At 41.9% G+C, this 12,436-nt stretch overlaps 1 protein-coding gene across 1 annotated transcript in view; it reads right to left on the bottom strand.

Moving 5' to 3' along the window:
• CHD9 (chromodomain helicase DNA binding protein 9) overlaps positions 1 to 12,436 on the bottom strand; it is a 2,842,495-nt gene that overhangs the window by 1,342,221 nt on the left and 1,487,838 nt on the right. The gene's annotated exons all lie outside the window — the stretch shown is intronic.

The raw sequence follows: 12,436 nt of genomic DNA, 5'->3' as shown, positions 1-12,436 counted from the left end.
TTGCTGGCTGGCTCTGTGTAACCATGTTAGGGGGTTGTGATCTGTCACTGCAGTGAATTTTCTACCATACAGATAAAGCTGAAGTTTCTGCAGTGCCCACACTATGGCTAAACATTCCTTTTACACAGCTGCATAGCATTCCTCCCTGGGTTGGAGCCTATGACAGAGATAAACCACTGGGTGCTCTTCTCCCTCTGAAGAAATCTGGCTAAGTACAGACCTCAGAGCATTTGGCTTGGGTCCTTCATTACAAAACAATAGCAATACAAATGACTCTCTTGATTCTGAACCCACTTGTGCATTAGCTTTTGAAAATGTATTTAAACAACTTCGATCCCTTAGATCCAACATCTGGCATTCAAAATTGTTTAAGGCATACACTGCTAAAGGGTTAACCCCCAGAGGTTTGAGAGTACGTATACAACCCCATGTGGGGGAAGTAGACTCAGAGCTTAACAGCCAGTGGTCTTCAATACAACAACAGGCTAGTATGTCCTTTGTGGAAACTTTATCTAAATATTATGATCGTGTTATTGATAAAGAAATTGATGCAGTGACCAGGTTGGTGGATGATGTCAAACCATTTGAAGGTGAATCTTTTTATAATAAATATCTTAATAAAGCAGCCACGGACTTAAATAATTTGGAACAAGAACTTAGAAGTAGGAAGATCAAAAAATTTCAGAGAGACCTAACTGACTATCAGCATGGCAATCCTTTTTCAAATATCACCAAGCATGTCAGGTTTACACCTTCATTGCCTAAAATTTCTTAAAGAAAGAGATCATGCTCCATTTTGAGAAAATCTGGTCATGATATCGGTTCCTCGACTGAGGAAATCTCCTCTTGTACAGACAATGAGTTACAGTCCGTATCAAGTTCACCGTCCCCTAAGAGGACACCATTGCCTGTCCCTTTAGGCCCAAGTATCAGCGGGGGGGGGACGCAAACACAGGAGGTATAAACAATATTCAGAGTCTGTTGAAAATGGTCATACAGAATTAGATTTGGATTACAACAGTAATGTTTTGAATTTGTCTGATTTTGTGCTATCTGCAACCCATTTGTCTGTCCTCAATAAAGGTTTAACTTTTATTCCGGGTTTCATGGTGTCTGAAGACATTTTTGCTCAAGATCTGATGTTCTTTTGTAGAACGTTAAATTTGAGACTGTTTTTTGGTAACAATGATAATAACTTTACTGATGACAAGTTTGTATATCACAAATCATCTTTTTCTCCTCCTAAGCATCCCTTGGTACATCAGTTCCAGAATAGCATTCTCAAAGATCTGCATTTTTCTAGGTCTGATACACATTTCAAACGTAATAATGTAACAACTGCTGAAAAACGAGCTATTCTGGAACTTCAGAATAATAGAAATATTGTTATTATTTCTGCAGATAAAGGGGGAGCTGTGGTCCTTTTAAACTGGTGTGATTACGACAAAGAGGCAAAAAGACAGTTGTCTGATCAAAGATATTATTTTGAGATGCATATCAATCCCACTCATCGTTTTAAAAAACTAATTGATGATTTTCTCATTCAGGCTAGGGATGAAGCCATCATCACTAATGATACAATGCATCAGCTCACCATTCAAGATCCGGCTAATCAATATATCTACTTTTTGCCGAAAATTCACAAAAATTCCACCAATCCACCGGGTAGACCAATTGTCTCAGGGAAAGGTGATCTCACAGAACCTTTGTCTTTATATTTGACCAAACATTTGAAGCCTTTGCTCTATCTTGTACGTTCTCGACTACAGGATACTACAAATTTTTTTTACAGATCATTTCAGATAGCCAATTGGAACCCGATTGGTTGATGTGCACACTTGTTGTGTGTGCTTTATACACGAATATTCCACATGAATCTGGTTTAGAGGCCCTTACATATTGGCTGGAAGTGGCTAACTTATATCAATCTGATTTCAACTTCTTTTTGGTTGAATTAGCAAGACATGTTCTCAATAGTAATTTACCTGGACACTTGTTATTTACAAACAAAGGGTACAGCGATGGGTGCCTCCTTTGCCCCAATATATGCCGATCTGTTTATGGCCTTTGTTGAAAAACATCTCATTTATGAGAATAACACCTTTTTGGAACATATTGACATTTGGAGACGTTTCCTAGATGACTGTTGGATGGTATGGAAGGGTGAGCCAAATGTGTTACATGAATTTATATCCTACCTGAACAACAATCCAGGGGGGTTACAATTTACGGTCCATTACGATTTGAACAGTATTACGTTTTTGGATGTGTTAATCAATAGATTACCAGACCATACGCTGAGTACCAAAGTATTCAGGAAATACACCCAATATAATACCATCCTCCATGCATCTAGTTTCCATCCACCACACATAGCTCGTAAGATCCCCAAGTCGCAATTTATCAGAATAAAGCGCATTTGCTCTGATGATTCTTCATTTCAGAGGCAGAGGAAAGATCTCACAAATAGATTTAAATCTAGGGGTTATGGCATGGGTAATGTGTTGCAGGCCAGTAATCTGGTCAACTCTACAGACAGACAAGAATTCTTAAGTTACAAAGACCATAACATTTCAACCACACAACCTATTAGGTTTTAACAACCTATGCCAGGAATTCTGAAAACTTAATTCAAAGTGTACACAAACATTGGAACATCCTACAATGTGATTATGAGTTAGCACACATTGTACCGGATAGATGCCAATTTTCGTTTCGCAAAGGCAAAAATCTTGGCTCTTGCTTCAATCATTATAAGCATGGGACACTGAATCAATCCTTTCAATATGTACAATCTACATTATCAGGGGACCCCTTGGTTGGCTGCTATCCATGCCATTGTACTAACTGTGACAAAGTCATGAAATCTAAACAATTTTCTAGTCGTAATAGTGCCATTGTTTATGATTTGAATTTTTTTGCTAACTGTAGTACTGATTGGTTAGTATATCAGGCTACATGTACTTGTGGTTCCTTTTATATTGGCCAGATCTCTCGCTCATTCAGAATTAGAATTTCTGAACACATTAGCAACATCAAAAATAAAAAGGCAACCAATGCACTTTATAAACATTATTTAGTATACACCACTGCCAGATTTTCTTTTATGGTTATTAACATCATTAAGGGCAATAAATCCAATAAAACTGGGTGGCACTCTATTTTAAATAAAGAAAAAAAAGCGGATTGTCAAACTAGGTGGATTGTTCCCACCTGGTTTAAATGAACAATTCTAGTATGGACCAATGATCTTTGTGATGGGTGTATTTAAATTACAACAAAAGCTGTATTTTGGTTCACACTGAAGAAGGCTGTGATACTTTCTGACAGAAACCAGTCGATTTTTTGTTGTTTTTATGGATTCATATCAATAAAGAACAATTGGAACACTGTATGCTGGGCTCTACTCTTTTTTGGCTTTTAAGTACAGCCCCCACCACATGGTTCAAAGCATCCATCTGCACAACAAATTCTTTGCTGTAATCTGGACTGGCTAACACAGGGGGTCAAGCCCAAACCTGCCTTAAGCTCCTGCAATTCCTGCTCACATGCTGGGGTCCACACTACCTTATCTGGCCTGTTGTTCTTTGTCAGGTCTGTGAGGGGAGTAGCTATGGTACTACAACTGGGGACGGACTTTCTGTAGTACCCTGCTGTCCCTAAGAATGCCTTCACCTGCTTTTTGGTAACAAGTGCAGGCCATGCCTGAATGGCTTCTACTTTGGCAGGTTCTGGCCTGATCTTACCACTCCCCACTCTATGTCCCAGGTAGGAGGTATCTGCAATACCCACTTAACATTTGCTGGGCTTAATGGTCAACCCTGCCCTCTGTAGTCTGCCCAGCACCTCTCTGACATGCTGAAGGTGCTCTTGCCAAGAATGGCTGTAGATGGCAATATCATCTAGGTAAGCAAGGGCAAACCCAAATGCTCCTGCTAGGATATGATTTACCAGCTTCTGGAAAGTTGCTGGGGCATTCTTCATCCCAAAGGGCATCTTTGTGAACTCATACAAGCCAAAAGTGGTCACAAAGGCTGACTTCTCTTTAGCACTGGGAGTTGAGGACACCTGCCAGTAACCCTTGGTAAGATCAATGGTTGTAAGACACTTAGCCCCACCCAGCTGCTCTAGGGCCTCATCTGTCCTAGACAAAGGGTAAGCATCTGACTCTGTGAGACTATTTAATTTCCTGTAGTCCACACAGAACCTGGTGCTGCCATCCTTCTTTGGCACCGGCACAACTGGGGAGGCCAAGGGAGTGTTGGACTCTTGAATTACCCCTTCCAACATCTCCTCCCTCGCAGTCTGTTTGACTCTCTCAGGCACCCTATAAGGGGCCTGTCTAATAGGCCTTTGGGGTCCTGTATCCACCTGGTGCTGCACCAGGTGGGTGCACCCTGGTTTCCCAGTGACCATGTTCCCAAACTCTTGTAACACTGCTCGGATTTCACGAACCTGGGCAGGAGATAGCTGCTGGGACATTGCTACCCCTTCCACTGAGGCGTCAGTCCGAGCCTCACTGAGGAGATTAGTCACCAGATCTCCCTCAGACTTCTCCTGCAATCCACTGCAAATGCTCCACAAAAGCCTCCCTATCATGGTAAGGTTTCATCATGTTAATATTGTACAATTTGTGCTCCTGCCTAGCAGGGTCCACCATGTAGTTAACATCACTTACCTTTCTTACCACCTTGTAGGGTCCCTCCCAAGCTGCTTGCAGCTTGTTGTGTCTGACAGGAAAGAGAACCATTACCTGCTGCCCCACAGCATACTCTGTAGCTCAAGGATCCCTGTCATACCACACCTTTTTCACTTGTTGGGCTTCTGCCAGGTTCTCCTGGGCCAAGCCCACGAGTTTCCTAAGCTTTGTCCTAAGGTTTAGGACATATGTCACAAAAGACTCCTTGTGAGGTTCACACTCACTTTCCTACTCATCTCAAATTAAATCTAGAGGTCCCCTCACCCTATGCCCATAAAGCAACTCAAAGTGAAAAACCTGTGGATCCCTGGGGAACCTCTCTGTAAGCAAACAGATGGGTCAAATATCTGTCCCACTCCCTCTTAAACTGGTCTGCAAATGCCCACAGCATGGACTTGATCACAGAGTTTAACCTCTCAACCAGACCATTAGTCTTGGGATGGTAGGGGGTGGTCTTCATGTGCTTCACCCCACAGTACTTCCACAGACAAGCAAGCAGGTCTGACATGAAATTGTCACCTCTGTCAGTCAGTATTTCTTTTGGGAAACCTACTTTGCTAAAAATCTCTAACAAAACATTTGCCACCTTTTCTGCCTAAATGGGGGACAGAGCCACTGCCTCAGGGTACTGTATAACATAATCCACTACCACTAGGATATAGTTTTTCCCTGTGGAACTTTGAGTACTCAGAGGCCCCGCAATATAGCTATCCTCTGAAGTGGCTCCTCAATCACAGGCAAAGGCATCAAAGGAGCTTTCACCTTGTCGCCTGCCCTGCCTACCTTTTGTCACTGCTCACAGGTCCTGCAGTACCCTGTTACATCTCTGGAAATTCCAGGCCAATAGAAGTTCTGCATAATACGTCTCTTTGTATGTTTTATGCCCATATGACCTGCAAAGGGAATATCATGGGCTATGGCTAGAAGCGCCAGACAGTAGGCTCTCGGCATTATCAACTGCTGTATTCTTTCACCTTCTAGCCCTTCCCTCAGGGGTCCACTCACTATACAGTAACCCTTTGTCCCAGTATACAGATTCCCCCTTCCCTTGAGAATCAGGTGCCTCCCTAGCTACCTGCCTCAGGTCTTGCAATGTAGGGCCTGAGAGCTGAGCCTGTCTCAACTCTCTCTTTGTAACCCTTCCCAGCTCCCCTTCCACAGGAAGTCTGGCATCTTCTGACAGCGGTGCCTCACTTTCAGCCTGGGTACTACTACTCACCTGTACCTTTGCAGTCACTCTGTCCAAGGGAACATCAGTAGCCACAAGCAGCTGTGGCTCACCTTCAGTCTCACTGCTACAGAGCAACTCCATCCTTGACGTAATGACCTCACCAGTCCTGGATGCAAGTATGCAGTCTATCTGGGTCTCCCCCAGGCTACCAGACCCCACATGCTTGTCTCCTAGCCTGACTGGGTGTAACTGCATAAACACATGGTACTGCCTCATCCAAACACTTCCCTATCAGGACATCTGCAGGATGGTAGTTCAGTACCCCTGTGGTCTCAAGACAATCTACTATTGGCATTTTGTCTTTCCCATTTACTGGCTCTCTCAATTTTTGTTCCCCACCTTGCCTCCGTGGACATCTGTATGTCACATGGCCCCACTGGTTGCATTCAAAGCATTTAACCCTAAGTCCTTGAAGTGTACCTGAACTAGTGGCTTCCCCTGCTACTGGCAGATTCTGTTGGGGCAGTCTGTGCTGCCCACTATGGGTTCCTTTAGACCCATGAGCAGTACTAGGGGTCCCTTTCCTGTGCAGGGATGTCCTGCTTGCCAGGTATAGGTCTCCCTTCTTCCCCAACTCATCTGAAAATAGCACATTGTCCATCAGCTAACCAGATCCTCATGTCCTCAGGCAAAGTGCTAAGGGCTTGTTCCCTCACCAAAAGGTCTAACAGCCCTTCAAAAGTGGTGACCTGACATCCACTCACCCACCTATGAAAATAAGTGCTCAGTTCAGCAATATATTTATTTATTTATTTTATTCTACATTTGTTTACCGGGAAAGTCAGACTGGAACAAGGTCCATTTACAGCGGAGGCCCGGGGAGAAAAGCTCTAACACATAACAGTACAAATACAACAAATGACAAAAAAAAAATTCTGAACAGAGGCATATATACACAATCAGAGCTCCATGTCTTTGTTTGACAACACATAATCCACGAATGACAGAAAATTTCTATACAGTGGCATATATACAATCAAGGAGACTTTTCGTACCTTAGTTTGATTTGAGCAAGCTTGGTATATAGAGAGCAAAACTTTAAATTCCATATTGGTAGTAGTACAATGCATAAAAATGAAGGAATGGAATCTGGAAAATAATGCTATTCGGGAGATATGTCATAGCGTGAGAAACAGTTTGTAGGATAGTAGTTCCTGATAGGGAGTATTTGAGTAGTACAGAATAGCTGAGGTAAGCAGTGAGGAGATGAGGTGTGGCAAGTTAGGAGGAGAGCAGAAAAGATTTTATGTGATACAGGGACAGAGCCATGATTGCAAGAGGTGTGACTTTAGTGATGTCTTGAAAAGTGAGATGGATGGTACAGAGGAGATACTTTGGGGGAGATTATTCCATTCCCTAGCAATGGTGTGGGAGAACAGACTTTTCCCTGCAGCGTTATTAGCTTTGGTTATGCAGAGCAGGGTTTGTTGGATGAGCGTAGAGGGCGATTTGCAGAATATTGGCTTAGAAGTTGGTTTAGGGTTGGGGTTTTCTGAGGGTTCCTTATTATGTTGAAGGTGAGGACTAATTGGTGATAGCTAATTAGCTGAGGGAGTTCTAACCACTGCAGTTGCTTCAGGGCAAGACAGTGATGACTTCTAAAAGTGGAGTGGTTAGCGAATTTTGCAATTTTATTGTAACATGACTCTAGTTTGTTTAGGTCTGTTTTCCTGATATGAATTAGGATTGGTGATGCATACATTAGTGTAGACAAGAGGTGGGTTTGGGCTAAGGAGATTCAAGCTTGGTCTGATAAGAACTGTTTGTGTTTGTATAGGGTTCCTAATTTCTTATGTACCTTTGGGATGGTTTGTGAAATATGGACATTAAAGTTCAGATTGTTATCTATTTCAACTCCGAGCAGCTTAGTGTGAGGGGAGAAGGAGATTGTGGTCCTGTTTTTTGGAGGTGATAATGAAGGTAGGAGGTGTGTATTTGGATTTATTGGGGGAAAAAAGGAGTAATTTGGTCTTGTTGGGGTTTAGAATGAGTTGGATATCGATAATCCATTGTTCCACAGAGCAGAAAGACTCTTGGGTAAGCTTCTGAAGAGCGGTTATGGATGGGGCTGAGCAGATTAGGGTGGAGTCGTCTGCGTACTGTATAAGTGATGCATGCAGGGTGGAAGTATGTAGTTTGTTAGTGAAAATGATGAAAAGTAGAGGACCCAGTATTGATCCTTGTGAGGCGCCTATAGTAGTTGGTAATAGAAGAGATAGTGTACTTTGCATTTAATGGATTGTTTTCTGTCAGAGAGATAGCATCTAAACCATGAAGGAGTGTACACACTTTCATCTGCCTTGCGTCTATGCTCACGAAACTTTCTCCTACGTGTTTCAGGTGTTAGTTTAAACAATTCTAACAAACAGTTCTTAACCGTAGTATAATTAAAACAGTCAACATCAGACATTTTAGACAACACAGTTACAGCTTTACCATGGAGTAAGGGTGGTCATGAACCATACCCAGAGCCAATGGTCAACATCATACTGTTTTATATACCCTCTCAAACATATGAATGACACTATAGAAATTATCCCCCTCTTTAAACTGCAGAAGAAATTTTCTGACCTTTTGTGTTTCTGGGGTCCAGTTACTCCCTTCCCCATTACCTCCATGACTCTGGCGAAGAGTCAGCATCTCCTTCTCATGCTGCCTCTGCCTCTACTTTTCCTCAGCTTCCAGGCGTAGCGGTTTCTTATTCTCCTAAGCCTGCAGACATCTCAGTCTCTCAACTGCTTCTATTTCCAAACACCTGGCCTCCGACTCAAGTCTCTTTAGCTCCAGATGCATTTTTAAGTCCTATGCAGAAAGGTTGAGCTGTCCATTCTCTGAAGGTGGTACATCTTCACTGCCAATCTGATCGTCCTCCTGGTTGCTGTTTTCTAATGCAGCTGTGATCAAAGCTGCAATCATGTCTGCCTTAGTCAGGTTTCCTTGCATCAGTCCCCTATCCTGGCACATCTCAAGCCAGCTGTCTCCTTGTCAGCTTTCCGTACTCCACTGCTGACATGCTGCCTGCTTTCCCTGACTAAGCTAACAAAACAAGTAAAACAATTGTGATCTGAACTCTGAGTATTCACTGTGTGGCTGATTTAAGAGTACAAAACACCTTCAGTGATCACTGCACACAAGCTACAGGAATTCACTTTACCCACACCGCTACAAGCCAATTAGTATTTGCAAATCAATTAATATGTGGTGTGGATATCCCAACACTGCCAAACAATTAATATGTGACACCCGTGCATTGGCCCAGCAATCAAGGAGCCTCAATCCTCACCACTAACACCAGTGAGGGGCATCCATATAGGGAAAGGAAAATAAATACATAGCAAAGTACAATTTCCCTTAAGAGCACAGAGAGATCACAGTCAGTATGGGGTTGGTTTCTGCCTTTGTCTCCAGGTCCCCAACAAGACTCCCCACTGGCACAGCTATAGGGTCCAGATCTCAGCTTAGTGGGCAAGCTAAAACCTTCAGCACCCTCTGTCCAACCAGTGCTTCGTGTCCCTGCCCAAGTAGCTGACACACACAGAGAGTTTATACAACCACACAGACACTCCTGCGGAAGGCTGGCACAGGTTCTCCAGCTGTGCCCCTTTTACCCAGACTATACAGTAGAAATCACTGCCACCACCCAGCTAATATTTATCAGCTACTCAAAGGCCCTTATGAAAGGGTTTCTAATTATACTGTGCAATATTAATATCCAAATGGTAAGTGCAACCAAACAGTCAAGACTTATTTGGAATGACTTGGTACAGTATCACTATATACATGCAATGTAGTTAGAGCTTAAATTATTTCTACACAAAACAGCCACAGTTGAAAGGTTTAAAAATATTTAATAACAAATAATAAAAACACAAGACAATACTTATTACTACACAGTGCTAGTCAAGAGTTCAAAGATCACAGAGAAATACTTAAAATAACACAGTAGAAACATTCTGACATCACAGAAAAATAAACTACTCTAATCTTCCTATTTCCTAGCTATATCTAAGAAAAAACACAGTTCTAAAATCTTACATATAGACACAGACAGAGTGGTGAATTGGATGTTCTAAAGACAAATGCTAAAATGCTCTCATTCTTTCTGTCCTTAAAATGAGAACATAGTACCACTGAATCATTTCAGATTACATCATTTCTTTCTGGTTCACAGGCTAACAGATTCTCAGAGGTTAATAGCTCCTTTGAGCTTGCAGCTGGTCAGGAACCAGAGCAATAAAAGAAATTATACATGCAAATTCTAGCCGTTAACTCTAGCCTCAAAACAACAGGCAGAATGCCTTTATCTAGACATCTTGGCTCAGAGTTTTGACATCAAAGAACTGACTTATCAGCTTTGTTACAGCACATGCACTGTTGTTACATTTTTGCAGTTCCACAAGTCTGCTGCTTATATTAATATTTAAAAATGACAGAATTATCTACAAAATTCTATCTGGCTAGGCTGGCAGCCTTCACCTATCTTCACATATCCATCACCTCTTTTTCCCATTTTTGTACATGGGGTCAGGGGTCATGTCAACAGTGACAATCATCTACAGCCAAGCTTTACATGGCTGAGTGGCTAGCCCTGCCACAGTACTTATTCTACACACACACGCACACACTATGTATATCATATATATATATACACTTATGGCCAATTTCACGTGTCCGATCCACCTACTGCATGTACTTGGAATGTGGAAGGAAACCAGTTGACCCACAGGAAACACATGCAGACACAGCGAGGACAGGCAGAGTCTGCAAAGAAGGCATCCCAGCTAAGAATTGAACCAGGGAACATCTTGCTGTGAGGTGACAATGCATTCCTCTGCACTACTATGCCGCCACTTAAATGCTTTCTCAAAAAAGTCAAGAAATACACCACAGAGATTTCTCCTAGACGTAAGCTTCTTGAGCAGCCACAGAGACCTAGAAAGGAAGTTGCAGCATTACAGGTAAGGAAAAGGAGCTATAACCAGGAGAAAGTTTTAGCTGACAAGTTGATGGAAAGCTTTTATTTAAGAAGATTGAGCTCCTTATCTCAAATCATCTTACTACAGGCCATTTTTAACGTTCTCCCATACTACTGAACAGGTCATTAAAATTTAGCTCATGAGGAACATATTCAAATGACTGATGAGGAATCCTCATGATCAAAGTATATGAACTAACTGTATGAAATGGGGGGGGGGGGTGGTACAGCTAGGTAAAATAAAAAATATCCCCCCCTCCTTCTGATGAGAAACAAGACTCCTCTTTCTATGAGACTTCAAACCTTGAACCTGCGATGCCACCTATCAATGGTACTCACGCAGCCAATCAAGAGACAGATGCACACTAGGATACTAAATGAAACAAACAGTCCTTGCTGCTGTTGTACAATTACAAGCATCTCGTTCAACAACACCCAGAAGTGTGCATCTGAATTAAGTGAGCTTAACATTTCTGAAGCAAAAGTGATAGCCTGCAAAAATGCTGTAACAACAGACTATTTATCTCACTGACTTCTAACACTACTCAAGGTAGGTTTGAAGCTGGTACTGACATACATAAGATACCTGGTGTATCGCATACTTTAGTTGCAGTAACATCACTGGAGGGTCCAAAGATACATTTAAAGTAGATTTCATCTCCATGCTTATGGGAGTAACCGGACCGTGACAACTTCTAAAACACCCGATGAAGGCTCTGAAATCTCCACAGTGTAAAGACAGGGATTTTTTCCCCCATTTTTTTTTTTAATGACAACTCTCTTCTGAATTATCTCTCTTTCACCTCTACTTCTGCAGTTTCCAGCTACTGAAATATTTTCAGACTTTTCTCAGGGGTCTTGAGACATTTTTTTTGTAAGGTACACATTTAAAGCAGCAAGTGTTCTAACTTTTTACTGTTTAAATGCCAGTACAGTGATCATACTCTTCAACATTATGGTTAAGACACACAAAAGCACTGAATGTAAGCAATCCTTAAGTCATACTACCTATCACAAGCACAGTTATTAATTTCATCAGTTCTCTTCAGTTTTTTGTTTGTGTGACAGTATAAAAATCACGAAAATCATGTGATGCTTCCTACTTAAATTTATTAAAAAGTTACTCTACACAAACCATTACCTATTTAAAATTATTTCAGCATGTCTTTGGTGTGAAGAACAGTACAGAACATGGAACCCATGCAGATGGGAACAATGCAAGATTAGAGAACAGTCTTGCACCACTAATGTCAGTAAGTAAACTACCACAAAACAAGATGACCCTTACAGGGAATATGCTGCTCCCTGGAGAAATTCTGGCCAGGAAAAAATTGGATACAAATTCTGTAAATCCAAGAGTTATCATTTGCTGTTAAAATGACCCCCCCCCCAAGAAAATCTCCCCTGACTGAATGAAATGGGGAGGGGGAGGAATACTGCTAGGTAAAATAAAAATATCCCCCTACTCAGGCTGGAGGATCAACTGTAGTGATCTTGCCCTGGCTGCAAAAAAATACAGCATGCATTAATA

Source organism: Protopterus annectens, chromosome 8.part1 (assembly GCF_019279795.1).
Source record: "Protopterus annectens isolate FY-2018-M chromosome 8.part1, PAN1.0, whole genome shotgun sequence".
Taxonomy (NCBI): Eukaryota; Metazoa; Chordata; order Ceratodontiformes; family Protopteridae; genus Protopterus; species Protopterus annectens.
The sequence above is the reverse complement of the archived record's forward strand: the minus strand, read 5'-3'. Positions and strand labels throughout refer to the sequence as shown.